Genomic DNA, 14,906 nt, shown 5'->3' with positions numbered 1-14,906 from the left:
GGCAAAAGATGTAAATGTTTTTTTTTTTTTTTTTTTTTTTTCCATAGGAATGGCAAACAGTAAATGCAAAGTTTTAGAGGAAAGGAGTCTCCAGCCATCTGCAGGATGTGTTCTAGCTTTGTGAACATGTTCTTAGGGTCTCTGAATCAGATAAAATAGGTATCTGTGGAGACCTGGGCCCATATTGCCTTAGGGTGGGGGAGCAGGGAGAAAAGCATTGGCTTGGGGAGGAAGAATACATATTCTAGAGCAAGGAAGAGTTATGAAGTCATTGTGACTCATTTAAAGTAGGTGGGCTTTTATTTTTTTTTAAAGGGAGCTAAAATCATTTTGCTATTTTTCAACTAATTTTTTATGATCTTTGTGTCATTCAGAGAACTTGGAAACATTCATCGTCCTCCTACTGAATCTGTAGAGTAGGTGGGGAAGCTTTAAAAAGCTCCCAAAGACCCGCTTTCCTCTGCCTATGGGTGCATTTGCAGGATGCTGGGCACCGGAATGAGAGGCCACTGCAGCATGAAGCATTCTGGAAGCTTCAGTGGAATTCAAGATTTGGGGGTGTTGGTACCAATTACAGCCTTAGGGGATTTGTTCTGGAAAAAAGGAAGTTGTTTGCAATGTCATTTTGCATAGTACCAAGTCATTTTAAATAAAATAACCATGAAACTTAAAAATGAAATAGATCCTTACTCTGATTTGTTCTTTTCCCAAGTTGGTCAATGTCAAGACCGGTTGGGGATTTGCTCTCTGGACTCTGTCAGTGGAGAAGTTTGAATTTGTGGAAGCAGAAAAGTGAGTCTGCAGGGAGCTCAGAAAGGAATTTGGACCTTGGATTTAGAACAAAGAGGAACCAGGTTTGGAGCTAGGTGGCATGAAATTTGGTGTATTTTGAAGGAAACTAAAGAGTCCTAAGGCACTAAAATGGGAGATGGTCAAACAAAGTTTTCCTAAAACTTAAAAATGACAACAAAAAGGCAAAACAAAATGACATGGATTTTGTCCATCTCTAGGTTAATGTAAAAACAAGGTAAAAATTAAGTGATGTACTATTAAGGAGAGACGTGTGGTACTGTAAGATTTACCATGGGAGGCCCTGGTGGTCCAGAACAGGTTGATGTTTGCTAAGAATAAGGATGGCTAAGATAACTTTGGCAACAGCCAGTATAGCTCTGTATTTTGGGGATGGCATAGAGAAAAGCATGTAGATGAAGGGGAGGTTTGGGTTGTTGCATAATCTGCTGCAAGTCTTGTAATATTTTTTGGAGCAGGAAACTAGAGGAATGAATATCTTGTGTAGACTACAGTATAATAGAACTGCAGGAGAAATGATGAATTGCTTAAAAATTGAGGGCTACTATGTCAGGGCAAATCATGGCTTGAGCATTTCCTAGATTTCCTCTCCCACCCATATTCTCAATTTGTATTATAGCTCAAGTGGAAGATTCTTAGGATTCAGGGACTCTTGACCCTCTCATTTTGTTGAAGTATGAATTGCTGCAGGCCTTGCAGTGAGGAAGGCTGACCTTACCGAGCTAAGGGTTTCTCTGGTGCTGGCTCTCTGAAGGTCACCTGGTGGTGCACAGTGGTATCAGGGAAGAGATTTGGCCAGGATGATCCATTCAGGGAAGCAGCCTAGTCTGATCTGTCATCTTTGTGGTACATGGCATTTACTTTGCCTTTCTTGATGTGGGACTGCTCAGGCTGATACATGACCACAAAATGGAAATCTGGAAAGAGTAGTGTTCATCTGGCTTGGCTGGTTTTCACATACTGCATCAATCTGCAGTGTCCTGCCCTTTGATGGGCAGGAAGCACCTGATCTGAGTGGAGCTGTTCCTCGAAGGCCATCTTAGTGATTGGATGCCCCAGGTCCTTTGTCTGCTAAAAGCAGCCTGCGTTGGTGTATGAAGTTGCTGCTCTGCTGCTGAGATTGGACGGCCTCCACTGTGTATCTGGCGGTATTGCCACTGGGTGTCCAAAGGGCTGTTGCAAAGATGAAGATCCTTTTCTTTCGCTTACCCAGTTACCATTCCAGCTACTGGTATTCTGTTTTTATTTATTTAAATAAAAAAGGAGTTAAGTGATAGTCATCATAATGCAATACAGAGTGAATAATTATACTAAGAATGTGTAACTCCTCTGAAATCTGGATCCTTGAATCTTTCCTGGAGGATCCTTAATTAATGGCCTTAGAGTGATTTTTTTTTCTGGCCTCTGGGTGAAATATGCCTTCCATTAACTGGGCATTGGAATCACCTGTGGGAGGCTTTTAAACTATGCCAGGGCCTCCAAACCAAAGATTCTGTTTTAATGAGCTAGGGACCTGGGGAAATTGTTGTTGCGTCAGTTCTCCAGGTGATTCTAGTTTTCAGCCAGATTTGGGAAACTGCCCACCAGTTACTCATATGAGGAAGTCTTCACATAATTTTGGTGGACTCTGCCACATCATTTGCTTATACTGAACTCTCACCATTGACTTTACGTATTTGGCCTTTACTCCTCTTTAAGCCCCTTTCCTAGTTTTGTTTTTAAACTGCTTTTTCTTGAATTTGCCTCAGCAGAGCAGTGACTCATCTCTATTATATATGAAGAATACTTAACCTAGGATTTTGATGGGTAGATATTCTGGAACATTTTCTCATGAACATTTTGCTTGAGGCTTGAATGCATAGTACAGTAGTTTCTAGCCGTCCTGTGATGGGAACAGACCAGGCGGTCTTAGAATGGCAAAAGGAGCAATCATTTTTTGTTGTCTTTTTTATCATGAAAGGCTCAGGGTTTCTATTCCCATATTTCTTGGGCTGTGTGTACTCTGGGATGACATTGATTGACCTAAGGAGTCTTAAGTAGGCATTGGCAGGGGGCAAGCCTGATTGGTTGTATTGTTGATACGGGCACTTGGTGAGATACACTTCCAAGAGTGGGCGTGCAGCACCATACATCAAGTCCCAGCAGATCCTAGGTCATGTGGCATAAAGCAGGGGGTTTTAAGATACAGAGTAAAGGCCATGCATGGTGGCCTGTAATCCCAGCACTCAAGAGGCTGAGGCAGAAAGATTGCTGGGAGTTTGAGGCCAGCTTTGGGCTACATAATGAGTTCAAGGCCATACTGAAATACATAGTGAGACCCTCTGTCAAAATACAAATAATAACAACAAAAAAATCTTACAAGAGATTGATAACAGGACTGTATTGGAGTGGCTGTTCACACCTCCTTGCTTCTGCCTATTTTGTTCCATAGCTTGTGACCTCCATTTTCTCTCTTATCATCTTTCCTGGTCAACTCCCACACAAGTTTTAGGATTTCCTCAGGCCTGTGTCCATGCTAGAAAGTGTCCTTTCTCTCTGCTGCATTAGGTATCTTTGCTCATGCTCCTTAACAAATGTGCATACTCCAATCATTGCACTTACTCATTGTTTTGCTAATTGTTTGGAGTTTCTGTATGTGTCTTTTATTCAAGAAGAGCAATTTAAGGGTTTTCTTCACTTTTGTATCTCCATCACCTCACATGTTGTCTGGTGTATAATAAGATTCATTTAATATTTGTTGAGTGAATGAGTCAGTTCATTGAAGGGGTGATATAAATAACTGCTGCCGTCTTAAAGTTGAACATTGCTCATTTATTACAGAGCTCATACCTTATAAGCTTATTTACAGTCCTATTTTTAGGGCACATATGTATTAAGGGAGATTTTTTTTTCTAGCATACAGTGTTTTAGGCAGTTCAGTATATTGAATTAAGCACTTTTGAATTAGTAGGTGCATGGCATTTGCAGGTTTTTAAAAAAAAAATTTTGTACTTAAAGCAGTGAAATTATTGAAGTGTCTGTCATACTGGGAAATAAACCATGAGGCAATCTGGTATAATTGGTCATATTCTTTCATGACACAAAGGGAGAACAAACATTATAATAGAAAGTAGGTAAGATGATTCATCTCTGTATTCTTTTTAATACTTCTTTTATAGATAAATATTAATTTTAAGACACACATATGTATGTATATATTTATTATACTTAGTTTTGGATTCATAATGCAAGACTACTGTAAGAGCTCCAGAACCAATAGATAGTAAAAGAGGCCTATATTGGCAGTCAAGAGACCTGGGTTCTAAATAAGCTCAGCTTTTAACGAAAGGAGTGGGCAGGTCAGTTTCCTGTCTGCATCTAACTTGTAGGAAATTGGAGTGTTGTACATCTTTGGGGGTTACAAGTGTCTACAGAGTAAGGCTACTAACTTAAGGTATTCTATGTGCTCTACTATTTTTTCCCTTAGAACATGGCCCCTTTTTCTTTAGTTTTTTCACTTTTACTAGAATCATAAGTAAAGGATGATATATCAATAGTATAGAAACAATAATATAAGGGTCATGATAAATGACAACCACAGTTCTTCTTTGTGTTGAGGAAACCATAGGGCATGGTGGGGATGATGGTATTTTACAACATCCAAGCCTGTCTGTGAATGGGCTGCTGCTTAGCACCAGATAATCCTTATCAGTGTCAGACACTGTTATAGGCCATTTCTTTTTGGTACTGGGGATGGAACTCAGGACCTTGCACTTGCAAGGCAGGTGTGGCCCTACTGAGCTAAGTCTCAGGCCCGACAGACATCTTTTTTTTTTTAAGAGAAGCTAGAAGTCTAGATTTTTATGTGACTTTTAAGTTTGTGCTTTTTTCTGTGATTTTAAAGTTTGGGCTCAGATTTTTTGGGCACATAGCTGCAGATGAAATGTCATATGTCTGTAAGCTAGATGTGACTCACTGTGCTTTTAGTTTGTGATCCTTATTAAAGATGGTGTCTGATGCTCCTTTCTGCCTAAGATCCTATAATTCTAATGGAGATCATTTCAGTGGGTGAACTGAAAATTGTTGTTCTACTCTGAGAAGTGAGAGTGGGAAAAGGAGTTGGACTGGAAGAGAAGAAAGGGGCCTTTGAGCCTAAATGGGATACTTGGCAATTGGTTTGGGTGGATTTCTCTGGGGTCAGGTCACAGGATGCTTGCGATTCATGGCAGGTGTTTTATGTATTTGTCATTGCAGGAGTTGGCATCCATTGGATGAGTCTGTGAAACCTCTCTGCCCAGAGCTCCAGGACCAATGTCTCTTCCCACCACCTTAAACCACTGGTGAATACATGTACTTTTTTCTGTCTACTGCCATGAATGGAACTATTTTCAGGTGACTGAAGAGTGTGATTTGCAGGAACCATACTGTCCTTTCCCTTACATAAGAGAGGACACTGGGATGGGCCTAGGCATATCTGAATTCTGTCACTTTTACTGTAGAATCTAAAGTAAATTATTTGACCTCTCCTGGTCCCATCAGAGAAATGTGTCTTTTCCTGTTGACATTGCAGGATTGTTTAACTTTGGTTTTGTTTTGTTTTTTGACACAGGGTCTCACTATGTAGTTGAGACTGACCTGGAACTGTGTAGCCCACCCTGGTCTTGAACTCACAGTGATCTTCCTGCTTCAGCCTCCCCAGTGCTGGGATTACAGGCATGTGCCGCCACGCTTGGCCTAGGATTACTTAACTTTGAAGATTAAAAGAGATAATATATGTGAAAATGCTTCAAAGAGAATGAAATACTGGAAAAATATAATGGCAAATACTTGGCTCTGAGATGTAGTGCAGGCTACCTCTTCCTATCACTTTATTAACTTAATGCTTTTTTTTTTTTTTTTTTTTTTTTTTTGCGAATTCAGGACCTTGTGCTTTCCAGGCAGGCATCAGCACCACTGAGATAAATCCTCAGCCCCCTTAACAAAGTTTTTAATCTGGAGTCCCACAAGTAGGAAGAAATAGCTTCCAAACCCAGCTGGCCTCAGTAGACCACCAGTTGGAGGTCCTACCTTTGTTTTTGTAGTGTTTGTAGATGTCTTCCTGTACTAAAGCCATGAGAGAAGGCAACAAAGCAGGGCATATCTAAGTCAACTAGTATATTAAAATGTGAATATTATTCTTACATACGTGTATGTTAGAAATGATTTTTAAATACGTATTTTTGGGGATCTCCAGAATATTTCAAGAGATTTTCATTTTTTGTTCCTATAGCTGCTGTTGTTATTATTATTATTATTATTATTCTTTCTTTATTTATTTTTTGGTATGGGGGATTGAACTCAGGATCTTGTGCTTTTGAGCACCGGAACCACTGAGCTAAATCCCAGCCTAGCTGCTGTTTTTTTTTTTTTTTTTAATAAATTAGCTGCATTTAACAGTTACCTTTGTTTTTATATGAGATTAGATCATTTCAATTAACAAAATTTTTAAGGGATATAATTAGTCATCAGAGCAGGTAAACACCTTGCTTCCATGGCAAATGAAGGAGGCAAAAAGTATGTCCTTAACAAATTGTGTTTAGTTCTAAGTGTGAATAGGTGGAGGGACAGTACCCTGTTGATGGTGAAAGTCTCATGTGAACTTTGAAGGGGCAGGACTACCGTGAACTGGGGAAAAAATGTAACCCATGCCCCTTAATTCCAGAACTTTTTTTTTTTTGAGAAAAACTAGCCTGTTTAATGATGATTGCTTGGTCAGTTCCCACCAGGTGGGTTAAGTTCTCTTATGATCCAGTGAGACAAATCCTAGTACCAAAATCATGTGGGCAGCTTGCAGGGCACTCTAGTGGTAAGGAATAGCAGTCAGACAGGACCAGTAAGTCTCGAGTTAGGGGACTTAGGGAGCCAACTCAACTGCAGAGTTGGCATCCAGACTTTTCTGAGGGGGCATGGTGGACATTTTGGCTCTCAACCTGGATCCCAGCTGATAGGAAGGAAGAACTCTGACATAGCTGGCGTTCTCCTGGAAGCAGAGTGCTGCACATGATAGGACATTTCATCCACTCAGCAGATGTATCGATGCTTACTTGGTGTCAAGGTACTGCTCTTGGCACTAGGGATTCGTTGGCCACAAGATGGACTGTGTGTCCTTGTCTCTTGGAGTTGAGGTTTTAGTGAGGATGACAAACAAGAATGTGAGCTTTATAGGGACTGGGATCTTTGCTTGTCTCATTCACTGCTGTAGCTCTCAGAATACCTTGCATCTTATAAATGCACACCAAGTTCTTGTTTCTGAATGAAGCAAACAAATAACTGAGTAGGAAGTGTAACTTCAGGTAGTAATAAGTGCTATGGAAAAATGAAACAAGATGAACTAGAAGGGTTGTTTTTGAAATAATCGGAAAGGAACTGGGGAAGAGTGTTTAGGCAAAGGGAACAGTAAGTAAAAAGAAAAGAAGGCCTTTGATGTAGGATGCTCTCCGCATGATAGAGGAAAAGGAAGAGAGCTAGTTTGGTTGGATTTGGCCTGGAGGTAGCTATAGGGAGGGAGAGTGGTGTGAAGTGAGATCAGAGTTATAGATGGAGCCAGAGAGTATAGGCTATGATAAGAAGCAACTTCCCCCACTCTCACCCCAGCACAGGCTATTAAACCAAGTGCCTTCGCACTGAGCTACATCCCTTTCCTTTTCTTTGTGCATCTTTGCAATATATAACGTTTATATTCCTTGTGTGGAGTTGGTACATGTACATATCACATCCCAATTACTTTTTTCATCCTCTTTTCCCTCCCCTTCCCCTCCTGTCCTTCCTTTTGAGGCAGGATCTTGCTAAATTGTCGGGGCTGGTTTTGAACTTGTGACCCTCAGATCTCAGCCTCCCAGAGTGCTGGGATTACAGCTTTGTACCATGCCAACTCTTGATTTTACTCTCAAGAGTGATTGAATTCTACTGGAGAAGTTTGAATACAATCGTTGATGTGATCTTCTTTCTGCTTTGAAATCATTCTTCTGGATCTTGAGTGGAGAATAGACTTTTTGAGAGCGAGAGAAGAATTGGTGTAACCTATAGGAGGCCCTTGGAGCAGTTTAGGCAGGGAATAAGAGTGTGGCCTGGCTCAGGGTAGGAATAATGAAATGGCTCAGAATATATTTTGAAAGGGGAACTGGCTGGATTACATGTGGGGTGTGAGGAGTCAAAGATGAGTCCAGCTTTTTTGGTTGGGCAATTGATGTTGCCATTTACTGAGGGAATAAAGAGGCACCATACAAATTCTGTTTGAATTTTGTTGATTTTGAAATGCCCATTTGTGGTATCATAGAAATGTAGTGTTCACTGGAGCTAGCAATAGTATGTTTGAGAGTTATCAGCACATAGATGTTATTTAAAGCTATGAGGTTGGATGAGATCTTTTAGGGAGAGAAAGGAGGGCATATGTAGAATTTTGACAGAGAAAAGAAAGGAAGCAAAGGATGGATTTTCCAGATAAAACTGTCTACTAAGAAATTAAGACACACTAATGAATATGTATGATTTCATTTTAGGCAAATATGAATTATACAAAATTAGATAATGTGATATAAAAGTAGGAACAAAGCCTCACCTTGTAAAAAAAAAAAAATTTGAGCTGGCGAGGGATTTAGCTCAGTGGCATGGCACCTGCCTTGCAAGTGTAAGGTCCTGAGTTCGATCTCTGGTACCTGGAAAAAAAAATCTGACATACTTTGATTCCTCCAAATCAAGAAAATTAGTTTAGAATTGCATACTTTTAAATCTGGTCAGTTGAATGAATTATAAACTGCATTTGTGCAGTTGTCACATGTCTTTGGCTGGCAAGCACAAAAGCCTAGCATCCTTTGCCAATAACATGTAAACTGCATTGCGCTTTATGAGCTGGAATTTCTGCAAGGTATTTTAATGGCTAAGTTTGATTTGCTGTTCATACATTTCAGATTTTTTTCACTCTATAATTATATCATCGAAAAGTGCATTAACTGAGGGTTTACTAAATGAAAAACATGTCTGAAAATTTTGCAGTGAAAGTTAGATGGGATATGATTCTATGAAGAATACAACACAGGCACCATGTTTTCATGCTTTGTAGAGGCACAATTTAAGATATATTGAGGGTATCTTCAAAATATCAAGGGTGAATGTTACAAGGTAAAAAGCAGAAAAAAAAAATCCCACCCAAACAAAAAACAAAACAAAAAACCCACAGTAAACACAAATACAGTGGTGGTTGTAGTAGATGCATACATTTCACATACCACTCATAGCCCTCAACCACTGTTGATTGATAGGAGAAAATCAGTTCTGAATCATATACATTTTCATCTATTTCTAAGCTTTTGGCATAAAATGTAGCTGCTCTGTATTGATTTTGTCCATTTGCCAGACCCATTGCCCTACTGAACTTTTTCTACTTTCTCACTGGGCTTAACTTTCCCTTTCCCCGTTTCAGGCTTCTTGGTTACTTTCTTTAGTTTTGCTGCCTCCAGAAGTCTTGTGTGCTCCTCACCATTATGAGCTCAAAAGCCTGATGCTTCCTTCCTCTGAGTGAATGTGTGAACCTTTCAGTTTAGCCCCACCTCCAAGTCTTTTGGAGATCCCCAAAATATCCTTCTTTGGAAACATTTGACTTTCCCCACTCCACCTGGTCTACTCAGGCCTTTTGTGGAAATTATGACAAAAGAATGGGAAACTCGTGCAGCTTTGGAGGAGAGGATGATAAGAATGTTCTAAATTGAGGTGTTTTGGATTCTTTGCACAATACACAGACATTACTTGCTTTTATATGTGTTTCAAGATTTCTAGTTTTCAGTGAAATATGAGTGGCAGTTCTGGAGTATCTACTCTGGGAAATGAGCATCGGTTGTGTAAAGTTTTGTGTCTATAACCAATGGGTTTATGGTACAGTGAAGGTTTCAGTGGAATGAGATTCATGACAGTTGGTATCAACTCTAGTTTTCCTTTGTCTTCTTTTCTGACAGAGTAGAAGATAAATAAAAATTTAAAAGAATGATACTTTACTTACTGGCAGTTGAGGATTTCTGATATCTGTTTCCTTCTTCAGTAAGTAAATAAAAGAAATTAAAAGAAAGAATGTGACCTTCCCATATCCCTGGAGACTTAAAGTAAGGGGACATTTAAAAAATGGTGGCATATTTTGGCAACTTTTAGAGAGGGGCTGCTTTTTTGAATAAAGGGATATGCACTAGTCTTTGAGGGGCCAGGAAAGGAATGTTATGGGTCATGTCTAGATGTGTCCCCAAAGTTTCATGCAGTCTTTTTTGGAGGTGGGTGAATCTAGAGGATGTGATGCTATGTTTAAGGGTGTGTATTACTTAACCACTACAAGTGAGTGATTGGTTTGGCATCGCCCTAATCCCTGGAAGTCTGAATGAGATAAAAGGAGCAGAAAGATGCTGTTAAATTTCCTTGTTTTTGCTGCATCTGTTGCCATTAACTGTTGTCCCTCTGCCACCCTGCTGTGGAGCCAACCAATTATAGACTGAAAGCTCTATGAACTAAAAGCCAGGTAAACCCCTACCCCTCTAAAAAAAAAGGTAGCATACTTTTTAAGTTAAGAAAACAAACACCAAACCAAACCATAACAGAATAGAGCCTGTAGAACAACTCTTTGGCATACACTTGTAGACCATTTCAGGAGGAGATGCTTGAATTAGCAGACTTGTGGGTAGGACAGTGGCGTGGGAAGAAGATTTATGTATTCGATTTGCACTTTTTGAACATGCAGGAAATTGCATCATATTTTCTGGCTATGTATAAAAACAAGATGTTTTGTCTTTTCCATCTACTTGTACTTTAAATTTTTTGTATTGTTTATATATTACTATATTACTTTAAAATAATGATCTAGAAGAGTTTTAAATTCCTTTACCATTTGGAATATAATTCTTCTTGCTAAATGAATGTAAACTTTGCCTGAGGTAATTGCCAGTTCACAATGTTTCCCCCCCTTTTTTTTGCCTGTGGCTTCATGTTCATTGAAATTTAGGACTAGGGTTCTTTAATTTGAGTTGTGTGTTTTTGAATGTATGGGAATATGTCAATCAGGCCAATTTCTTTCTCTCCTTTCTTTGTTTCTGAAAGAATTTAAGGTTGCTTCTGGTCAATATTTTATTCAATTTGTAGGTGGGGGGGGAGAGGGGGTGAAGGGAGGGCAGAGACAAAGGGAAAAAATGAGAACCAAGACATGTCATGTAGAGGTACAAATTCCCAACAATGAATGTAACTGTACTGTATCCCTAAAATGCACCAATAAACTCAATTAAAGCTGAAAAAAATATTTTATTCAAGTACTCTATACAAATAAGGATTTAGTTGCCATATGCAGATCCACAAATTGGGCCATTTCAACAAAACATTCCTTTCACTGCTGTTCTTTAGAGCAGTCATATTACATTGTGGAACAGAACATGAGACTTGGAACCCATTGTGGTCCATAACCCAAACTCAGATTCCTTGTCTTAAGAATCTCAATCTACCTTAGGCAAATACTCAAAGTAGAATTTGCATGAATTGTTAATGGGCTTAGTGCCTCTTGTCACACTGCTCTTGGGATCTCTCTGGGCTGCCATCTTACTGTTACCAAAGGTTTTCAAAGCCACTTTTCGGCCACAGTTGTTATATCCTACAAAGACATGATGTTCATAATATCTGTTTTGTGCAGCAGTGACATTCTTAGGTTTGGGTATTTCTCCAAGAGATTTATGTCTTTGATTTTACATCTTTAAACAATCAGGAAATTTTATCACATTAGCTGGCCATGTGTAAAAACAAGATATTTTGTCTTTTTCCGTCTATTTGTAATGAGTATTTTGAATACAAATAGAATGGAATATTTTTTTTGTCTTTCCTTTTTTTTTATTGTTTGGAGAGGTAAATATTAGATTGTGCTTGAGGTTGTCACTAAAACAAGGAGATCGACATCATCACCAATGTCATAGTATGAAAGAAATCATCTTGATTGTTCCAGGGACTGATTTAGACAAGGCACCATCCAATGCCTACTTCACAGCAGTGCCCGCATTCTGCAGTCTCCTTATCAACATGGAGATGACTCAGTGTTTTCCCCACTCAGAATATCTCTGGTCTGCTGATTATGGCATGATTAAATAAAAAAAAAGAAAATGGTTTCTGTAGAGGTGTGCTTTAAAAAAGCTGTATTTTTTTGGGCTTACTGAATTCACTTACTTCAACTTTCACTATTGTAATCTATTAGGATTTGACTCCTGGGCTTTGTGGGGAGAGGTCAGGAACCTCTCTGAGGTGCACAGGCATATATAACACTTCTGCAGTTTTAGGAGGTGGAAGTCCTCTGCTCAGATATCGTTCTGAGTCACACACGTCATTCTAAATGTGGGTGCTTTTGGGTAGTTCTGTGTGGCAAGCACCCACTCTAAAGTGGCATTTCTGATTAGACAGAGAGATAAGAGAACATAGTTTAGCTTAAGTCAATGTAATGTCTGCAATTTGTAGTTTGCAGAATTGTACCAACATGGAGTGAAAAGCTTGGAATGAAGGACCTGCTATGCTTTAATTTAAAAAGGAAACAAAGGTAACTTTAGCCTTTTTGTTTTGTAACAGCCAGTTTCATCTTTTCTCAGGTTGATTTATTCCCTCTCAGGTCCTCTGCCCAGAGAAAAAGCTGATATTACCTCCCCACACATTGGGTGGTGTGGGGGGGACTTTCATTTTTCCAACAAAAATTCATGTTTCTAGACATTATATTTGTTCCCTGAGTTCATCATACTTCTAACATATTGTCCTCTGTGGCAGTTGCAAACTAGCTACCTGCAAACAAACATCAATATTTTAAAGGTTCTCAAAGTAGGGGCTAGAACTTTAAAAATCAGAGAATTTTACATAATTTTTTTTCGTTAAGTTTATTGGTACGTTTTAGGCATACAGCACAGTTACATTCATCATTGGGATCTTGAACCTTTACATGACAGGTCTTGGTTCTTACATAATTTGTTTTTAGCTCTTCTTGAAAAACTAGAACTTCAGGCAGTATGGGAGCGTATTTTTGTAGGATGGTGGACAGGAGTGAAATAGTACATGTGTCCAGCTTGTTTCTGTCTCTATACCCACTTGTGACCTGTTTGTACCTCTCAGACTTTTGGTTTCGTAATCCTTGACATACTGGTTCAATTTAAAAATCTTACCTTGAAAAATCAAGAGGTCTTGAGGTTCAAGAAAACACTTTGATCTCCCTCTTTTTTGGTAGAGAATCTAAGTCTGAAATATCAAGGAGCAAAATAGTTGGGGCAGTAGGGTGAAATGAGTATGTTTTTTCTTTAAAGAGATTTGTACATTTCTAACTAAGGGGAAAGAAAGAAAGCAATGATTTTAAAAGAGGTATTCTTCACAAATATCAAATCATTATATTAGTTTCGAAGCATATAATGTACTCTGCATAATATGGTTTGCTCATAAAATTACATATTGGGAACATTTATACTATATAAATTTACTAATTACATATGCTCCTAAATATTTCCAGTTTTTTCCTCTCAAATCAAATTGAACTATTGAATTTAAAAGGGTTGAGCAGGTCTTAATTTTTTCCCCCTTGATATAGTAAATAGGCAAAAATATAAAGCTAGAAACACAAAAAGTTTTTAAAAAGTATTTTTAAGTGACTATAGTAATGGTACCTGTTTTTGGAGTACAGTATGATATTTCACTATATGTATGCAATATGCAGTAATTAGAGCAGGATCATTGGGTTTATCTGTCACTTTAGATTTTATCATTTCATTGTGTGGGAACATTCAAAACACTCTGTAGTCAGTATTTTGAAATATTCAATTAATTAATTAATGTCAAATATGTTATCTTATGGTGCTATAGAACGCAGTTTTCCTCCTATTCACCAATACCCAGTACCTGTTGCTGCTTTCAACATTTTAATGAGACTAAGAGTTGTAACTTTTCTGGGTTCTGTACTTTCCAAAATGTCCAGGAGATTATAGAAAAGGAACTTTACAACAAGAAAAGCCAACAGACAAACTTAAAACTCAACAAACCATGTAAACTTAATTCAAATTATTCCCATTTTATGAGCTACAATGATTAACACTGTGTTTCTTCAGAAATTGTCTTTCCCTGTCATAGTCATTCTTGCAAATGTCTTAGAACTAAATACTAAGAAGGAAGGATGAAGAGAGCTTCTCAACCTTTATAATTTTAGGTGCTTGGTTTTATGCGAGCGCTCATTAGACTCTTGGTATATTTGACAAGGTATGAAGAGACTGGAATTCTTAACTTTGGCCATTTGCCAGGCCCTGACTTCTACCTACTCTAGAAAAACCAACCCTCCCAGGGATTCTATAGTTTTTAATAGAATTCCATTTTTTGTTCACATGTAGCTGGGGACAAGTTTTGGGAATCCTAGAGCTTTGGCTTCATTATGGCCATGGGTTAGAAGTGCAGTTGCAATGAAGAAGGCTCCTGGTGTCCTTGTTTATTCCCCATGGCTACCTGTAACCAACATAAGAAGAAATAAGCAGAGTTATGTGCTGAACAACTCACAGTATCATCCTGGACTAGCAGCATTAGGAAGAGATTCTGTAGTAGGTGGTGGACAAGACAGGAGGTTATTTATTTACTTTTAATCTTCCTGGCATTCTCTATGTAGATCTGTATAAGTCTTCATGCTGCTCATATTCAGTGGTGCTCAGAAGACTTAGATAAACTATCATATTGGAATTTTTACAACTCTGGATAATATTTTTCCTTTATTGCTTTGTGGCACATTCAAAATCAGTGTCATACCTTTTCTTGGCCAGAATAAGTCAAAATTCTTGATCAGGACAAAAAAATAAACAGAGAAGCTTTAGTAAACATTATGTGTTGGAGAACATGCCCAGTGCAGGGGGTAAATAGAGGCTGCTGAGTATTGGTGGCCGCTGTCAACAGTCTTGGGCTAAGGACTTATAATGGTACTTAAAGCATGGGGCAAAAGTACATACAGTATTTACATATGCAATATTGGATATTACATAGACAGTTTAACATGTTAAACCTGTTTTGTATATATTTTATACCAAATGCATTGTGTATGTTTTAGGAAATAATTTCCAAAGTAAATG

The 14,906-nt window shown here is 38.5% G+C and overlaps 1 protein-coding gene across 50 annotated transcripts in view; it reads left to right on the top strand.

Moving 5' to 3' along the window:
• The window catches only part of Sorbs1 (sorbin and SH3 domain containing 1), a 227,199-nt gene that overhangs the window by 56,665 nt on the left and 155,628 nt on the right, over positions 1-14,906 (top strand). For 49 of the 50 annotated variants that reach the window (XM_033761268.1, XM_033761266.1, XM_033761262.1 and 46 more), the window contains exon 2: positions 5,044-5,129. The gene's annotated coding sequence lies outside the window, so the exon portion shown is untranslated. Of the gene's footprint in view, positions 1-5,043; positions 5,182-14,906 lie in introns of those variants that run through there. The other variant, XM_033761254.1, reaches the window with a different exon arrangement.

Source organism: Fukomys damarensis, unplaced genomic scaffold (assembly GCF_012274545.1).
Source record: "Fukomys damarensis isolate Sample0158 unplaced genomic scaffold, DMR_v1.0_HiC HiC_scaffold_8, whole genome shotgun sequence".
Lineage (NCBI taxonomy): Eukaryota > Metazoa > Chordata > Mammalia > Rodentia > Bathyergidae > Fukomys > Fukomys damarensis.
Note: the sequence above shows the minus strand (reverse complement) of the source record. Positions and strands in the feature narration are given on the sequence as shown.